Genomic DNA, 16,634 nt, shown 5'->3' with positions numbered 1-16,634 from the left:
ACTCTCAACATAAGCTGAGCTGAAATAGGTAATAGATTTTTTCCATAACGCAACATTCGGAAAACATTGGACTTACGATGTTTTAGAAGTATTCAGAATATGTTCTCACAATACTCATCTTCGCTACGTTATTGTGTGGTCTAAGGCGTCATAACTTACACTAGCAATGCGCGCCGGTTCGAGTCGTCTTGAGAAACGAAATTTCTCAAGAAATTCCAACCAGTGTATGGTAGTCTACCGATGCCATCTTAGCATTGTGATACTGATGAATTTTGAAAACTACAGTAAGCAGCGAAATCAAGATGCGTAAGCCAGCTATAAGGGGTGGTGGGATATCCAACTGACCACACGTTACACGTGGTCTAAGACGTCATATCTAGGATCTAGGACACGAGTTATGGAATGCGCGCTGGTTCGAGTCCTCGTGGGGAATCTAATTTCTCGTGAAATTTCGGCCAGTGTACGGTACTGTTTCCGCGGTATTTCAATTCCTTGCCGGCAAGATTTCTGTTGGATATTTTTTTTCACGGATCAATACTTGTAATGCCAAGCGGTGTTGTCACGTTTTCGTCGTAAAGATTCCATAGTTACAATTAGTTTTACGACCAATACATTATTTTTACCATTATATTGAGGTTCTGATTGATATGTACGTCTATTACCAGGCAGTACATCTCACTTGGCGATTTGTGTCAAAAAAAGAACAATTGTTTGTATACTTCTGAAGTCTGATTAGTGTAATATGTTACTAATCAGCGATGTATTCAATGGAGGGGGGGAAAGGAACTGGCCATCCTATTCCGTTATCTCATGGCTCATGAATGATGCCTTATTGGTGTCACTTACGAGGTTCAAATCTTTCTTCGGACAGTTGAAAAAACAACAAATATCCACAGTAAATCAATTTTAAGCTAAAAATAACTTTTAATTAAAATTTCTTCTCGTGTATCAACTCGAGGTATGACAAACATGTTTTATACTCCACGTGTAGTTGACATGGGCAGATCTTTTAAAAATGTTAACGCATAATTGGTAGACGAATATTGTAACTTCTTGTGAATGGAGTGGTTTTCGAGAAGACCTAGTCAATAAATAAACTCTAAACTCTTCAAAGGAAAGCGCCCGCTTTAGCAGTGGTTGAATATGAACTGAACGGAGATACTATACCACTATCTTCCCAGCATCGTGATTAATTTTGTGAGCTACTATAGTAAGTAGCGATATCTTGTTTCATAATCCAGCTATAAAAGCTTGGGGAATAATCGTGATGATTATACGTTACTCTCATATTGGATGGATGATCGTTCTGTTGGAACATGTGGACGTGAGGTCAAAAGTCGAATAGTCTGTCTTAAGAATTCCTGGGCTATCACGCCATGTTTACGCACAACTAAATTACTGGCTTTTAAGGAACCCGGAGGTTCATTGCCGCCCTCACACAAGCCCGCCATTGGTCCCTATCCTGAACAAGATTAATGCAGTCTCTATCATCATATCCCACCTCCCTCAAATCCATTTTAATCTTATCTTTCCATCTACGTCTCGGCTTCCCCTAAGGTCTTTTTCCCTCCGGCCTCCCAACTAACACACTATATGCATTTCTGGATTCGCCCATACGTTCTACAGGCCCTGCCCATCTCAAACGTCTGGATTTAATGTTCCTAATTATGTCAGGTCAAGAATAAAATGCGTGCAGTTCTGTGTTGTGTAACTTTGTCCATTCTCCTGTAACTTCATCCCTCTTAGCCCCAAATATTTTCCTAAGCACCTTAATCTCAAACACCCTTAACCTATGTTCCTCTCTCAAAGTGAGAGTCCAAGTTTCACAATCATAAAGAACAACCGATAATATAACTGTTTTATAAATTCTAACATTCAGATTTTCTGACAGCTGACTGGATGATAAAAGCTTCTCAACTTAATAATAACAGGCATTTCCTATGTTTATTCTGTGTTTGATTTCCTCCCGAGTATCATTTATATTTGTTACTGTTGCTCCCAGGTATTTGAATTTTTACACCCCTTCAAAGTGTAAATTTCAAACTTTTATATTTCCATTTCATACAATATTCTCGCCACGGGACATAATCATATAAGCCTTACCTCTTCTTTTCGGGATTTACTTCTAAACCTATCTTTTTACTTGCTTCAAGTAAAATTCCCGTATTTTCCCTAATCGTTTCTGGATTTTCTCCTAACATATTCACGCCATCCGCATACACACAGCTGATGTAACACGTTCAATTCCAAACCCTCTCTGTTATCCTGGACTTTCCTAATGGCATATTCTAAAGCGATGTTAAAAAGTAAAGGTAATAGTTCATCTCCTTGCTTTAGCCCACAGTGAATTGGAAAGGCATATGACAGAAATTGACCTATACGGACTCTGCTGTATATTTCACTGTCACATATTTTAATTAATCGAACTAGTTTCTTGGGAATACCAATTTCAATGAGAATATCATATAAAACTTCTCTTTTAACCGAGTCATATGCATTTTTGAAATCTATGAATAACTGATGCACTGTATCCTTATACTTCCATTTTTTCTCAATTATCTGTCGAATACAAAATATCTGATTAATAGTTATCTATTACACCTAAAACCATACTGATGATCCCCAATAATTTCATCTACATATGGAGTTAATCTTTTCAAAAGAATATTGGACAAATTTTTTTACGAAGACAACAAAAGTGATATTCCTCGAAAGTTACTACAGTTAGTCTTGTCCCGCTTCTTAAAGATAGGCACGATTATGGATTCCTTCCATTGTTCTGGTACAATTTCCTTTTCCCTAATAGCAAGTACGAGCTTATAAATTTCGTTAGATAATGCGCTTCCACCCTCTTGTATTAATTCTGCTCGAATTTGATCGATAACCTAGAGACCTATAATTTTTCAGATTTTGTATCGCAATTTCGACTTCAGAAAGTGTGGGTTCGGGTATAAATGGCTCAGCAGTTAGTATTTCAGTTTCGTCCCGATCATTTCTATTTGGCCTATGTATATTTAGTAGTTGCCCAAAATAGTTTTTTCATCTGTTCAGGATTGAATGAGAGTCTGCAAGCAGGTCACCATTCTCATCCTTGATCACGTTTACACTTCCCTGATAATCATTTTGCCTTTACTCAACTAAAAGCTTTATTGCACTATCGTTTAATTAAATCAGGTAAACCACAACACTACACGGTAAATTTCAGATTTCTTGTTCCTAAATTACCTTATGGTCTTTAAGAAACTCACTCTTGTGTGAGAAAATATAAGGGTATTCTTTTTATCAACTCCATATAAAATATCAACAATTCCAGCACGAGTATATCTTGTGAAAACCGCGGTTGGAACTTTTATTTAATCTTTCTTTTATGGTTTAAAACCACATGAAGTCACTAGCCGTCTCGCTTTAAGATACTCTGTACAGTCTCTTAAGAGTGATGCAGACATCGCAGCGTGCGAGGTACTCTTTGTGGTTTAGCCACCTTCCCAGCGCTACCTCAGCGTAATAAAGAAGTGTTACTCGGAAGTGTGCGATATATAAGTAAACAATGCTTACACTGCTTTAGCATTTGTACTACAACTACGTAAAATGCGTGATAACTAACAGACACGAAACTTCATCTGTACTGAAGTGAATGCAAATGACTTACTTCTTACAACTGTACACAAATATCTTGACTTAATAATATTTTTCTGGAATAATAAATTAAAGTTTTCGTAACATTTTCAACTACGCAATGGAAATACAAGTATATTCTTAACCCGTTCAACAAAACAGCGACTGTTATCAAAACGGTAAAAATTGAATAGCATAAATTGACGTTATACATTCCAAAAATGACAAAAGTAGGTGATCAGCGGTATGGCATAGTTGCGCCCCGCGGTCAATTGGGAGGCCTAGGCATGGCATAATTGCGCCCCGAAGAAATCAGGTAGCAGAAGGGACATGGCATAGTTGCGCCCGAAGAAATCAGATAGCAGAAGGGACATGGCATAGTTGCGCCCCGAAGAAATCAGGTAGCAGAATGGACATGGGATAGTTGCGCCCCGAAGAAATCAAGCAGCAGAAGGGACATGGCATAGTTGTGCCCGAAGAAATCAGATAGCAGAATGGACATGGCACAGTTGCGCCCCGAAGAAATCAGGCAGCAGATGGGACATGGCATAGTTGTGCCCGAAGAAATCAGGTAGCAGAAGGGACATGGCATAGTTGCGCCCCGAAGAAATCGGGTAGCAGAAGGGACATGACATAGTTGTGCCCGAAGAAATCAGATAGCAGAATGGACATGGCATAGTTGCGCCCGAAGAAATCAGGTAGCAGAAGGGACATGGCATAGTTGCGCCCTGAAGAAATCAGATAGCAGAATGGACATGGTATAGTTGCGCCTGAAGAAATCAGGTAGCAGAATGGACATGGTATAGTTGCGCCCGAAGAAATCAGGTAGCAGAAGGGACATGGCATAGTTGCGCCCGAAGAAATCAGGTAGCAGATGGGACATAGCATAGTTGCGCCACGAAGAAATCAGGTAGCAGAAGGGACATGGCATAGTTGCGCCCCGATGGGCATAGTACACATGAAAGTGATTGTCATAATATAAACAAATTACTATAAAATATTACAGTGATAGCTGCATTGAAATCAGGTAGGCCTAGCATATGATCAATTTTACTATTTAAAATAACACTTTTTTATCGATCACACACAATAAATGAACTGCATTTTTTGTTTTACATCGATATCTTAACCCTATGGTACAGGGTTTCTAAAACTGAAACTTAGAACCAAACATTCATTTTAAATTAACCTTACTATACGCCACAGACGGTGTGAAAATCATTAATAAAATGTCAAAGACTGCTAAGCCCCATATTCCAACGGCTCACTCATTTGGATATGTCAGTTAATAAAGTACTGCCAAGTTCTTGGTGTTAATTTTAACGGTAGGCTAATGATAATCACTGCATAAACAGTAGAAAAACAGTTAATAAAGTACTGCCAACTTCATGGTGTTCATTTTAACGGTAGGCTATTGATAATCACTGCATAAACAGTAGAAAAACGGTTAATAAAGTACTGCCAACTTCATGGTGTTGATTTTAACGGTAGGCTATTGATAATCACTGCATAAACAGTAGAAAAAAAGTTAATAATGTACTGCCAACTTCATGGTGTTCATTTTAACGGTAGGCTATTGATAATCACTGCATAAACAGTAGAAAAACAGTTAATAAAGTACTGCCAACTTCATGGTGTTCATTTTAACGGTAGGCTATTGATAATCACTGCATAAACAGAAGAAAAACAATTAATAAAGTACTGCCAACTTCATGGTGTTCATTTTAACGTTATCGAAAATGAATAATAAATCGCATAAGAAATCAATAAGGTTGGTTGATTACGAGGCTCGAGTTCCCGTAGTTTCTTTTTCTCTACGTATTTCATCGGGGCGCAACTATGCCATCCCTTTCTCTCTACCTGATGGGAACGGGGCGCAACTATGCCCACAAAACAAGGACCCTTTTTTATCTGCTGCATTTTATCCGAACGTGGGGCGCAACTACGCCCTGCCCGGTGATCAGCAGGGTGGACGGTGGTTAAAACCAGGGTTTAAGCCAGTCGCATTTGTCGCAATTTGCTACTCGAGTTCTAAAGATGCAACAAAATTCGAATGTAAATGTACAAAAATGAGAAAGTCACATTGAACTTCAGAAACGAAGATGGTGACGGAGAAAATGAAATCAGAGATGTGTTTGAACTAATCTGAATTTAAATTAAATGCTAATGGTATGGGCAACGTTCAAAGAGGTATTCAGCAATAGATGTTCAGGAATTGATTTCAAAGAGTTGGTGCAATTCATGTAAGTGAACAATTTCTTCTAATTGATTTATATAATTCCATCCATCGCATACTGCAAATTGCGATCGAGAATTTATTTGCGTGAATCTTGTAAAAACTAGAATTAGAAACCGCCTTTCAGCAAAAAGAGTTAGGACTCTGCTGACAAATCTTGAAGGGCGTAGTAGTAAAGAATTTCAATGTTTCGAGTACCCATAACGTATTTTAATGTGATGTAAATTCAGCAGTAATTGATTCTGAACATACCTACGTCTAATGATTTACGTATATAAGTATATCTAGAGTGTGATAAGATGGATTGAAAGTAATAAAAGTCCAAGAAACAAATTACATAATTTCTGTTTCTGCATACTTTATCTGCACAATTATTCATCATATTGTACAAGCATTTCGCAATTAACACAAATATAATTTTTCATTTGTGGATTTTTGCGACAATTATTTATTTTCCAGCTTAAACCCTGGTTAAAACTCCCACCTGTAAGCCTACAGAAAATCTGCATTAATGGCTGTAGGGATGCCAATTCATGTCCGCCACTTTACCCCTAGAGAAACAAACCTACCCTTGGTACTAATTTCTGTTAGAGGTCATAGTGCAGCTGGAAGGTTTACACGAGTGGAGAAAATCCATGACCACATCGGGAACCGAACCCCCGACTTTCCGGCTTCCAGCGTTATGCCTTAACCGCGACGCTATATCACGCGCTACAAAGCTATAACACCTAGACACACACACTTTTATTTAATTTAGGGCCTATAAGTTGGAAAAAATTAATTTATTACAAGAAATATCATGACCACTTTCGTATTTATTTGTTATAATAAAAATAATTAAATCTATTACATTAACTGTTACCTCTGATTGAGGTTCTGGCTGATACGTAGATCTATTATCAGGCAGTACATCTCACTTGACGATATGTGTCAGAGGAAGAACAACTGCTTGTATGCATCTGAAGTCCGATTAATGGAATATGTAGCTAATCGGCGATATATGCATTGGAGGGGAAAGGAACTGGCCACCCTACCCCATTATCTCCTGGCCTAGTTACCTAATGAGTGATGCCTTATTGGTGTTACGAGATTCACACCTGTCTTCGGACAGTGGACTGAAAAACAACATTAACTAACAAATGATGTGAAATTCAATAAAAAACGAACTTCGTGTCGAAATTAACACCTGACGCAATCATAAGTTATAGATGCCTATATCTCTGCAGTTGAAAGCATGGTCATATTATAATTTAATACCTCTAGAAGGCATTGGGTATGCAGGATGCTGTAAAATGTTGGGATCATGTACGGAAACAAAAAGCCCATAACTGCCTAAAAATGCAATGAACGTAACTGAAAACTCCCACATCAACTTTTGTAGAAATTCTTCAGAAAGTAATATAAATATATCGATATATGAACGGAAAGAAACTACGAATTAAATATAGTCGACGATAATTTTAGTTCCGAGTATGCACTAAAACATCTATTTGTCCAGCTTTCAAATTCTAAAATTTTTGTCATCTCGTATCTCCATAAGTCTGCGGCACATATTGGTGCGAATTCCACTGCTAGAAGCCGTAAGGTCTACAATCATTATTTTAACCCCTGAAGCGAAAATACTTTTGCAACCCGTTGTATCCTACATTTGCTACGAGTCCCAAACCTAGAGAAGGAATAAAATCTGAACGTGATGTAATATGTAATGACAGCAGGATATTACAAACAGAAGCAAAATAATTAAGTACTGTCAGTATAATCAGTCTACGGAAATCTAAAGAATTTTGTAATCATGTATAGCAACAAATAGCCAGTAACGAAACAATATTTGCACAGACTAAATAATTAATGTATTGTGTAATGGATATGTCTTAAAACTCGTAGTAACTGACGCAGACATTCTGCATAAAATATTTAATTTTACCGTTATACGAACCGAAACAAATGAATTAAGTTAAGTAAAATCAACGATGATCAGAGATCCACTAATTGCAGAAATATGACCTCAATTTCTCGAACATTTGTCGTCTCGTATTAATTTCATATTTCTGGACTCTGCGGTGAATGTATTAATATTAATCTACTGGTAAAATCCCCATTACTGGAAGCTACAAGGACCTCAAACATTATTTTTTCCTTTGAAGCGAAAATAATGTTGTAATCCGAAGTATAATTTTACAAGTCCAAAATATAGTTACGAAGGGATAAAACTCTGAAAGTGATGTATGTAATGGTAGCAAGTTATTACAAACATATGTTGCTAAAAAACCAACGTCATAAGTTATTCAGAAAAAAAAACACATTTTTAATCTGTGTCGAGTTTTAATTTTGTATCTATTCAGTGCAGTAATTCATTTGTCGCAATGAATCATAAATTTTGCACGCCTTCATTATTGCAATACAGAACGCTCGATATGTTACGGTTGTGATTTTTACAGGTAAAAATAACAAAGACAACTTTAAAATAGGCACAAATCCTAATTTCGCATGATATGCTACTCGTAAATTTTGATTATGTAGAAAAAATTTTGTATCAAAATTTCAGTAGGTGGAAATATTTACCGGCTACAAGGACACATCGAGGGATACACCAAGGAGCGAGATTCCACCGAATGATCTGAAGTATTTAATTCGAAAAGTAAATAATAATAATAATGATATTATTATTATTATTTTTATTATCGAGGAAACCTAATACCACAGTCTAGTAAATACAGTCACGAAGCTTAAGTTGTGAGGGTGCTAGGAACACTGGACTGTGCTGGTACTATTTCGCATTGTCTGTAGTGAGGCGATATTAGCGACCCTAGTGGTGAGCAACTATCTATGGATGCATATTTACTACGTATTGAGCTTCGTGACTGTGAGTGTGCTAATACACTACAAACTTGTGACTGTCTTTGGCGTTAACCGAAGTGTTAAATGCATTTCTGATAAAAAATACTCGCGTCTTATTTCACTGACACATTCTGATTCACATCATTCATTTCCTCATTTAATTGCAAAAAATTTGTTATAGGAAGAGACACGAAAAATCAGATAATGAAGCTCTGAAACCTGCAACAACTTGCATACTGGGTTCCTCCCGATGCAAGACACGATAGCACTGTCGGTGTCAGTCGTACTCGTATGATAATAGCCTGCAAAATCTGGTGACAGTTATAAAATTGTTTTCAACTCCGTGGTTAAATACTTCCAGTGGAAAATTCAATCATTTCACTCTGTCTCTTACGGATTTTACGTTAAATGCATAAACTATGGTTGGAATTCAACACTATACCGTCCGCACACGTCAGAAACCTCTAAGGATTGCGAACTCGTATATCCATTTTCGCAGTTCTTTCATGCAGCAATGAACGAACCTTCGCAATATCAAGCTGTAGAGTTTCTATCGAGTGACGCACTTTAAAGGCAAGCGCTATTACAATATTGGACGAAATGTAGTGCGCAAAAACATCTTTTCCCGTCCACCAATATATAAAAACTGCCTATCGGCGTAGTTAAGTTTCTTCCCTTTGTGTAGTACCACATTTTCACCCGACCTGACTTTCATTAGCTTCCGTAAGCACCATAAAATGAACAAAGCATAGTTACAAACTTAAACAAGTGCTAATTCCAAAGACGATATTACGAATCAATTAATTTCTGCTGTAATTTACAAGTCGTATAAAGAACCGCGAATTTTATTTTATTAGAGTTTGTGTGTGTGAAGGTATTTTATATTCTAAATTCAAACACACGGCGCACGACAGCTATAAATACAAACTTGTCCAAATATCGTAGCACTCCACGCATTTCTCAGAACCCAACTTGATACAGTTGCGGTTTATGGATAGACTCCTAGAACCATCCAGGTATTTGGCATGGACTTGGAATAGTGTGCTAATTTCGAGATGCAATCGACTTTGACGCTCTCAAGGTGAAATACCAGTTCAGTCTTCCTGGAAACAAAGTTGCAAATTCAAAATGTTACCAACTTCTGTTTGGAAAGGAGGTCATCAAGTGTAATTTACTTTATTAATGACTTTTGTTTGGTAAGAATGAATTCATTACGAGAGAATGTACTCTGAACTTTTCCTGTGTCATACTCAAACCATAAAAGTTAAGTCTGAAATCTGAAAACCTAGGAGTTCGCCCGTTGTAGTCTACACTTGTAACAAAACACAAGTTCTTATATAATAACTCAAAACTGGAGATACATGTGTAGGTCTATTACGAGCTGCCACTCAATTTCTCATAAAGACGATATATGAAACATTTCCTTTGCCAAATCTTCTGTCTATGGATTCCTTTGAACGCAACGTATTACTACAACATTTGGTAAAGGACGCTGCCTACACAACTGTCGCCTCTATGCGTAGCTTTTTTAAAAACTTCTACTTGCTTTACAAAAGTCTGATCAATGTCGCTTAATAATACCCTACAAGAAGTGTTTAAAGCAACAAGAAGTACGCCTACTATCGAATTGAACGGGATTAAAACTTCACGATTTTCTTCACTTCGCATGAGCCACGTTGAAAATTCTTCAGCGGTCGTAACTCCAATGGGAACTGGTGAAGAATATAAACATCTGTATAAATACTATACAGAGAACGTGTTAGAAAGAACAGACGTGTAAATATTTGCGATTCTTTGAAGAAACTGGCGCAAAATATCTCTGTACGAACAATTAGGCCTACCTATATTACAGACTTGTCTACAGTATGTCACTGAAAACCTAACGTAAGTCCCAGTAGGGGCATGAATTTTATATGCTGAAACTTACACTTTCTGAGAATTGCAGTGAAGTTTGCGACAGGAGAAAATCGACAAGCAACTATGTATATCTATGAGAAACACTTCCGCTGCAATTCCAACCACAAAAACAACACGCTTCCGGCTTTTTATTTATATTACTTTATCAACAGTTATCATAAAACAGTCCTTAATTATCGGTCTGGATTCATATTCATAATCTCACCACTTTCAGTTTTAGTGTTTCGTTTCTAACGTCAAAGTCGTAAAGTCACACTAAGACAGGATAAGACAAAAACGAGAGAGAGAGAGATCATATTATATCGTCCAGAATCGAACTATGAATCGCTTTGTCGTGAAAGCTTGCGGGGTTTTGAGAAGTTACGTCACATTTTATAGGAACTGAATTTTACACAAAAATAGAATTCTAACATTCTTTCCTAACGCACAAAAAACCTGTAGGGATACTCAATTTGAAACTCACTGTTAGGTATCATTTCCTAACGCAAGATTCTGGGTGAGCTCATATTCCATGTTTGTCATTGCAAATAATATGTCAACACATTCGACATCACTTGAAATCAATCTCGTATTTCGAAATCGAGAGAGCAATACTTTTAGCTACGTATCAATTTTAGTTATCAATTAATAACACGCATTAAAACGCTGATGGAATATTGACCAATAGCTTCGTATGTACACGCCGTCCACTAATGAATGCACCCCATTCACAGCGAGATACCCAGACAGGCGTAAGTGCAAGCAGCTAAAGTCGACAAGGTGTTCGAATGAAACGAACGCCTGCCGGTACGATGTTGTGCTGTTCGCAGGAAAAATCGATATTTCAAGTTCTTGAACTTCGTGCGGACAACACACTACTAATAATACGTCCTGCGTGTGTGAAATGGTTTCATTTTATCGGTGTAAAGGGGAGTAAAACTAACGTAAATTGAAGTAAACTCCAACAACAGAAATGTTATCAATTATTCAGAAATACCACGAGCAAAAATATTCCACACACAACTGATAAATTCCTAGATTTTATTTTCATCGTGGTGCAAAACTTCTTTCGGGACAAAAACTATCGTATTTTGTTCCATGAAACTTCTGTATCGCTAAAGTTTTAACCAAACAGCTTTAGATGCGTACGTACAGGAAAAAGTTTTCAGTCAAGGCCGTTAACAAAGCGGTTTTCCATGCAGTTCAATTACATGAAAAGTATTGTGGAATATTGCGCTCGTTCAGAGTCGCAATTGGTTAGTGCTAAAACTATCACGTGTAACGACGTCTTGTCACAAGTTTGCATTGCTACCGTTTCTGTCAGGTTTGTCGCCATGAAACAAAACAGCGCAATCGGTTCAAGATTGCAGACGATCGCACCTATACCAACTCCATACAATAGGACAATACAAAGAAATAGGTCTTACGTCACTCTATGAAGCAGTTGCAGGCTACCCAATTACGATTTGGGAGCGTGTGGACGTTTCGTCGTTTTGTGAAATTAGAAATTAAATTTCTCTGACAAGTGGAAACTCATTTCCCGATTATCAGAGCGTTGAAAACCCACAAAAGTTTCTTAAATTAAGCGTTATCATGTAAAGACATCGAACTTGAAATTTTTGGCCTTGAGTTATATTGCAATCGTCGAACATGATGCGTGTGGAATGGAACAATAATTGCAATTCCGCTTAGCTTAGCACAACAAACGGAAGAAAAATAAGTACTTTAACCATTAAAAAAACTCAAATTGTAGCACACCATTCTAAAGGCACGACGCGGTCATTACGGAAGCCATAAACCCACCCAACATCCATCCCGCCTCCAAATATCTTCGTTTTTCTACATACCAGACCGATGATTTTCTCAGATATTTTCGCACGATATCATCAGGTAATCCAGAGATATCAACATTATTTTGCACTACACGGGAAAGCACTCCTTTTTTTCGATCCACGGTAAAGATATTTGTGTATCTATCTACATAAGAGACATACCAAAAGCCTGAACAAACCTAACCTAATCTGTCATTGTTACGAAAAGTCGCTTAATTTATCTTTCCAGATAGATGCATATGTGAAAAGTTACACCATATATTAGTTCATTTCATCATGAAATAACGCAACACAAACCAGTTGACAGGTCCGCGTGTGGTGCGTTGCGAAAACGAAAATTCGAATAAATGTCTTAGGCCACGCTACGAAGCGGCAGAGAGCTTCCCTATTATGATTTTTGAGCGTATGGACGTTTCGGCGGTTTGTTCAATAACAAATTAAATTGCTGTAACAATTGAAAACTCATTTCCCAATTGTCGGAGCGTTGAAAACCAACAGAAGGGTCTGAAATTAAGCGTTATCATGTAACAGGCAGTGAATTTGGAATTTTCGGTCTCGTAATGAACGAGCCATAGCATGAGTTATTTCGCAATCATCGAATATGATGTGTGTATGGAACGGAACAAAAGTGCGTAAATGTATTATGCGTACATGACTACGCATCGCCCCCGCCCGAGTACAAATAATGTTTAAATATTTAGTTGCACTGCTACGGCGCTTTAGATGATGTGGAGCCCATTTGGACACGGCTAAAAATTTATCGATCTCTTCGCATGGTTAATGCACTGTCACAACAAAAGCCCTTATGGCGCGCTAGCGTGTGCAAGCGCAGTCTGTCATCCTTCACGGGCCTTGTCCGCGATCCGATAAGACGGACGGCAAGTCCTCGCAGCGGCTATTAAAACTGGCCTAAGACGCCGGGGCTCAGTCCATGGATCCAGGCGGACTTGACCAACCTACATTGCTGCGAGGACAGCTTCAGTTAGAAATAGACTCACCGAGAAGGCAGCTATTCTTGATAGAGAAACTGAACGAAGATTTTTTCGTTCTTTTGTGGTGATAAGCCACCAAAGCGGCGAGTTCTTTTTTCACACTGGGCACGTAACTCTTGAAGACCCCCCTGCGATCCGCTACAAACTGAGAAATAACTCTTCCTCAAGACGCGTCAAAGCTCCAGTATGGGGTGGGGGAGGGGGTTATAGAGATGTCCTGGGGAGGGTAAACTGGGCAGCCGTGGACGAGCATGCGCGTAAATTCTGCCCCACCTCATTCCAAACAAATACCCGACAATTGGAATCGTTCTATATCTCTTCCGACGCAAATATTCATTGCCACCTGTCCTATATTTCACACGTAAACCTCACCAAAAATTAACTCCAACGGTTTTTTTTATCGACGTAAACAATTCGTACTCGTTTCTCGTATTTCAACTTAACTATCACCATTTTTATTGTGGGACTATTGCGCTGCCCAAAAAATACGGCAAGGACCTCGAAAACATCGTCGGAATTTCGGGTGAACCCGAAACGCGGATCGCTAAATCATACCCCAGCCGTCGTTCAAACCTATTTCTAATGTAACACAACGGTTGTTATTCTTCCCGGAGTGCTATTCAGAAAGACTTAACGAGCCACTTATTCCAGTTAGAGAAGTGACGTCATTATGTAAACACAAGAGCTTTGCCCTCGCGAGAACACTGCCCTTGTCTAGACGCGGTGATATAATTCGTATATAGCCTACAAGAACAAACTTTATGTCATACATATCATACAAAAGACGCACAAATTTATTTCATATGCGACGGGATCTACATGAACGTTTGGCAGAGCGCGGAACCCGCTTGCTCTAGCTGCCGGCCGAGAGAACGTGCAACGGCCCATCATCTGCAGCCGCTTTCGCCTCACACAGCCTGAGAAGAAACGAGCGTCTCAGAACTTGGCAATCGCGTCTTGCGCTTTGTATCGGAAACGTTCTGGTAACTCACTCAAGTGAAATACTTCACTATCAACGCACGGTAAGCTTTGCCGAGTAAACTGCACTGTTCACACATCATAGCTTGCTAGCTTTGACAATCGAATTTTGACGGAAAGCGATCTCCGAACACCAATTACACTGTCAGCATTTGAACTAACTAGAAATGACCGATAAATCAGTGTGATATTTTGTTACAAATACTAGACTGTCCTTTGGATATCCTTGACTTTAGACGCGAAATAGATGCGATTAAGTTTCACTTTCGAACTGTTCTACGTAATACTAAAACTTACTGAATATTCACTACTCTTTGACGGCAATAGTTCTATGATCTGTGATCAACTTAACTCTTGCGAATCGCATAACCTCAATTTCCCCATATCCAACTCCAGTTCAAAATTATTAACTGATTCGATAACTACAATATAACCTCGTGGTACAAGAACATCCCATACACCAATCTGTATTTATTTATTACTAATGATAACTTGCACTTTACCTATTCGTAGGATTTTCCTATATAAATCACCGAGCTGTTGCATGTACATATTACTTGTATTTAGAATTCATCATAAAATTACATTTTTAAACTGTGACAAAATCGCAGATGTCGATATGTCACGGTCTTAGTTATCGTCGATACTTGAAAATAATCGTTTGAGCTCCTCTCTAGAACTAACCAAATGTTTTCATGGCTGTTATTAGTTAAACCGGAAACTTTTGGGGCTAAAAACTACTCGAAACATCACTTTCAGTTATAGAAAAGAATATTATTATTATTATTATTATTATTATTATTATTATTATTATTATTATTAGTTAGTGTTGTTACTCTGAAGACGTTCTTCAGCATTATTTCCGTTGGTGTACTCGTATTTGGAAAGACGACAATTCGAAGGATGAACCTACTACGATCCAGCCTTGGAAGCGCCGTGGTCCTCGAGGTGACCGCCCTGACACTTCGCGTCACACACACATACACACTTACCGAGAACTAAGTCACTCAACTGCGAGAACATGTGTCCGTTTGCAACACTCCACAACTTTCACTGTTCCATCAAAGTTACAACTGTACACACAAAACACTACATGGCAAGCTGCAGGGAGTGTCTTGACAGAGAACACTATCGGCGCACTGACGAAGACGGGGACGTACCGCGTGACACATCGCTGGGCCCACTCGCCTCTCACTGAAGCTCTCGGCTTTCGGCTCGCTGCCGCAGCTCGACGGCAGGCGGCGTGCGCGGCGCGGCGAGGCACTGCTCGTAAGGTTCACTCGTCCATCTATCGCCACGGCCGCGTCGCCCCTAACGACAGAGCAAGGGGTCCACCCTGGTGCCGGGAAAGGCGGGGTGGGGAACAGCTCGTGTTGTCCCTCGGCTATAGACTTACGCGCGCTCTATGCGGTGCTGCCGTCTAGCGGCCGACGCACGTTACCGCACACGCATCAAGGGTACAGGTGGTCCCAAGTGTGGAACTGGTCAATTTTTGGTCTCTCCCTACACCGGGACGTTTGGGCTCCTTCTCTAGTCTACTATATTTCAGCAGTCTATGCATATCACAGTACGTGGAATAAATTGTTATTACTCTACTCACGAAAACCTTAGTTGCTTTTCGTGTTAGAGAATTCGCTCTCTCAATGAATTCGTTCTATTAACTGTTCCATTATCGTAGGTCAGCGTTTCTCAAACTTTTTTGAACTGGGGACCGCTTTTTTAAGTCAGAACATTTCCGCGGACCACTTACTCTTGTTCCCTTGGAAAGCAAATTTATCATTTTTGTAGCATATTTTAATATCATTATATTGTCGGACCATCGGATCTGTGCCCCTTCAGCGCTGTCGTCGTTCTTGTACACAGACATCATTTTATTTTTACTAACATTTTTAATATTAACTTGCCTATACCTCTGGATCGACGACATTTGCTCCCCCTTCCACGACTGGAGTTCGATGATACTGGCATAATATACAAACCAATCACTTTACTAGGTATAGGAGGGAAGGAAAGTAGTTCATCCATTTATGTAAACTAGGAAATATTGCGCTTTTGAGTTTAAACATTTTCATTAGGTTTTTGTTTAATCAAAATACAGTACAGTATTAACAATGAGTGTTTTTACTCACGAATTGAGCTGTCCATGTGGACGTATTCATTATGCAGTGTATATTATACTGTCTACAGCACATTAGCGTACAATATAGAGAATGAAGTTAAATTGAAAAATAATCATAATATGGATAT

General features: G+C 38.8%; 1 protein-coding gene across 11 annotated transcripts in view; it reads right to left on the bottom strand.

The window, feature by feature from the left end:
- Positions 1–15,598, bottom strand: part of PlexB (plexin B) — a 1,260,445-nt gene extending 1,244,847 nt beyond the window's left edge. For 10 of the 11 annotated variants that reach the window (XM_069838306.1, XM_069838310.1, XM_069838312.1 and 7 more), the window contains exon 1: positions 15,380–15,598. The gene's annotated coding sequence lies outside the window, so the exon portion shown is untranslated. Of the gene's footprint in view, positions 1–13,415; positions 13,541–15,379 lie in introns of those variants that run through there. The other variant, XM_069838307.1, reaches the window with a different exon arrangement.
- Positions 15,599–16,634: the final 1,036 nt, after the last annotated feature.

The sequence above is a fragment of the Periplaneta americana genome, chromosome 10, assembly GCF_040183065.1.
Source record: "Periplaneta americana isolate PAMFEO1 chromosome 10, P.americana_PAMFEO1_priV1, whole genome shotgun sequence".
Taxonomy (NCBI): Eukaryota; Metazoa; Arthropoda; class Insecta; order Blattodea; family Blattidae; genus Periplaneta; species Periplaneta americana.
This window is presented reverse-complemented; position numbering and strand designations above follow the sequence as displayed.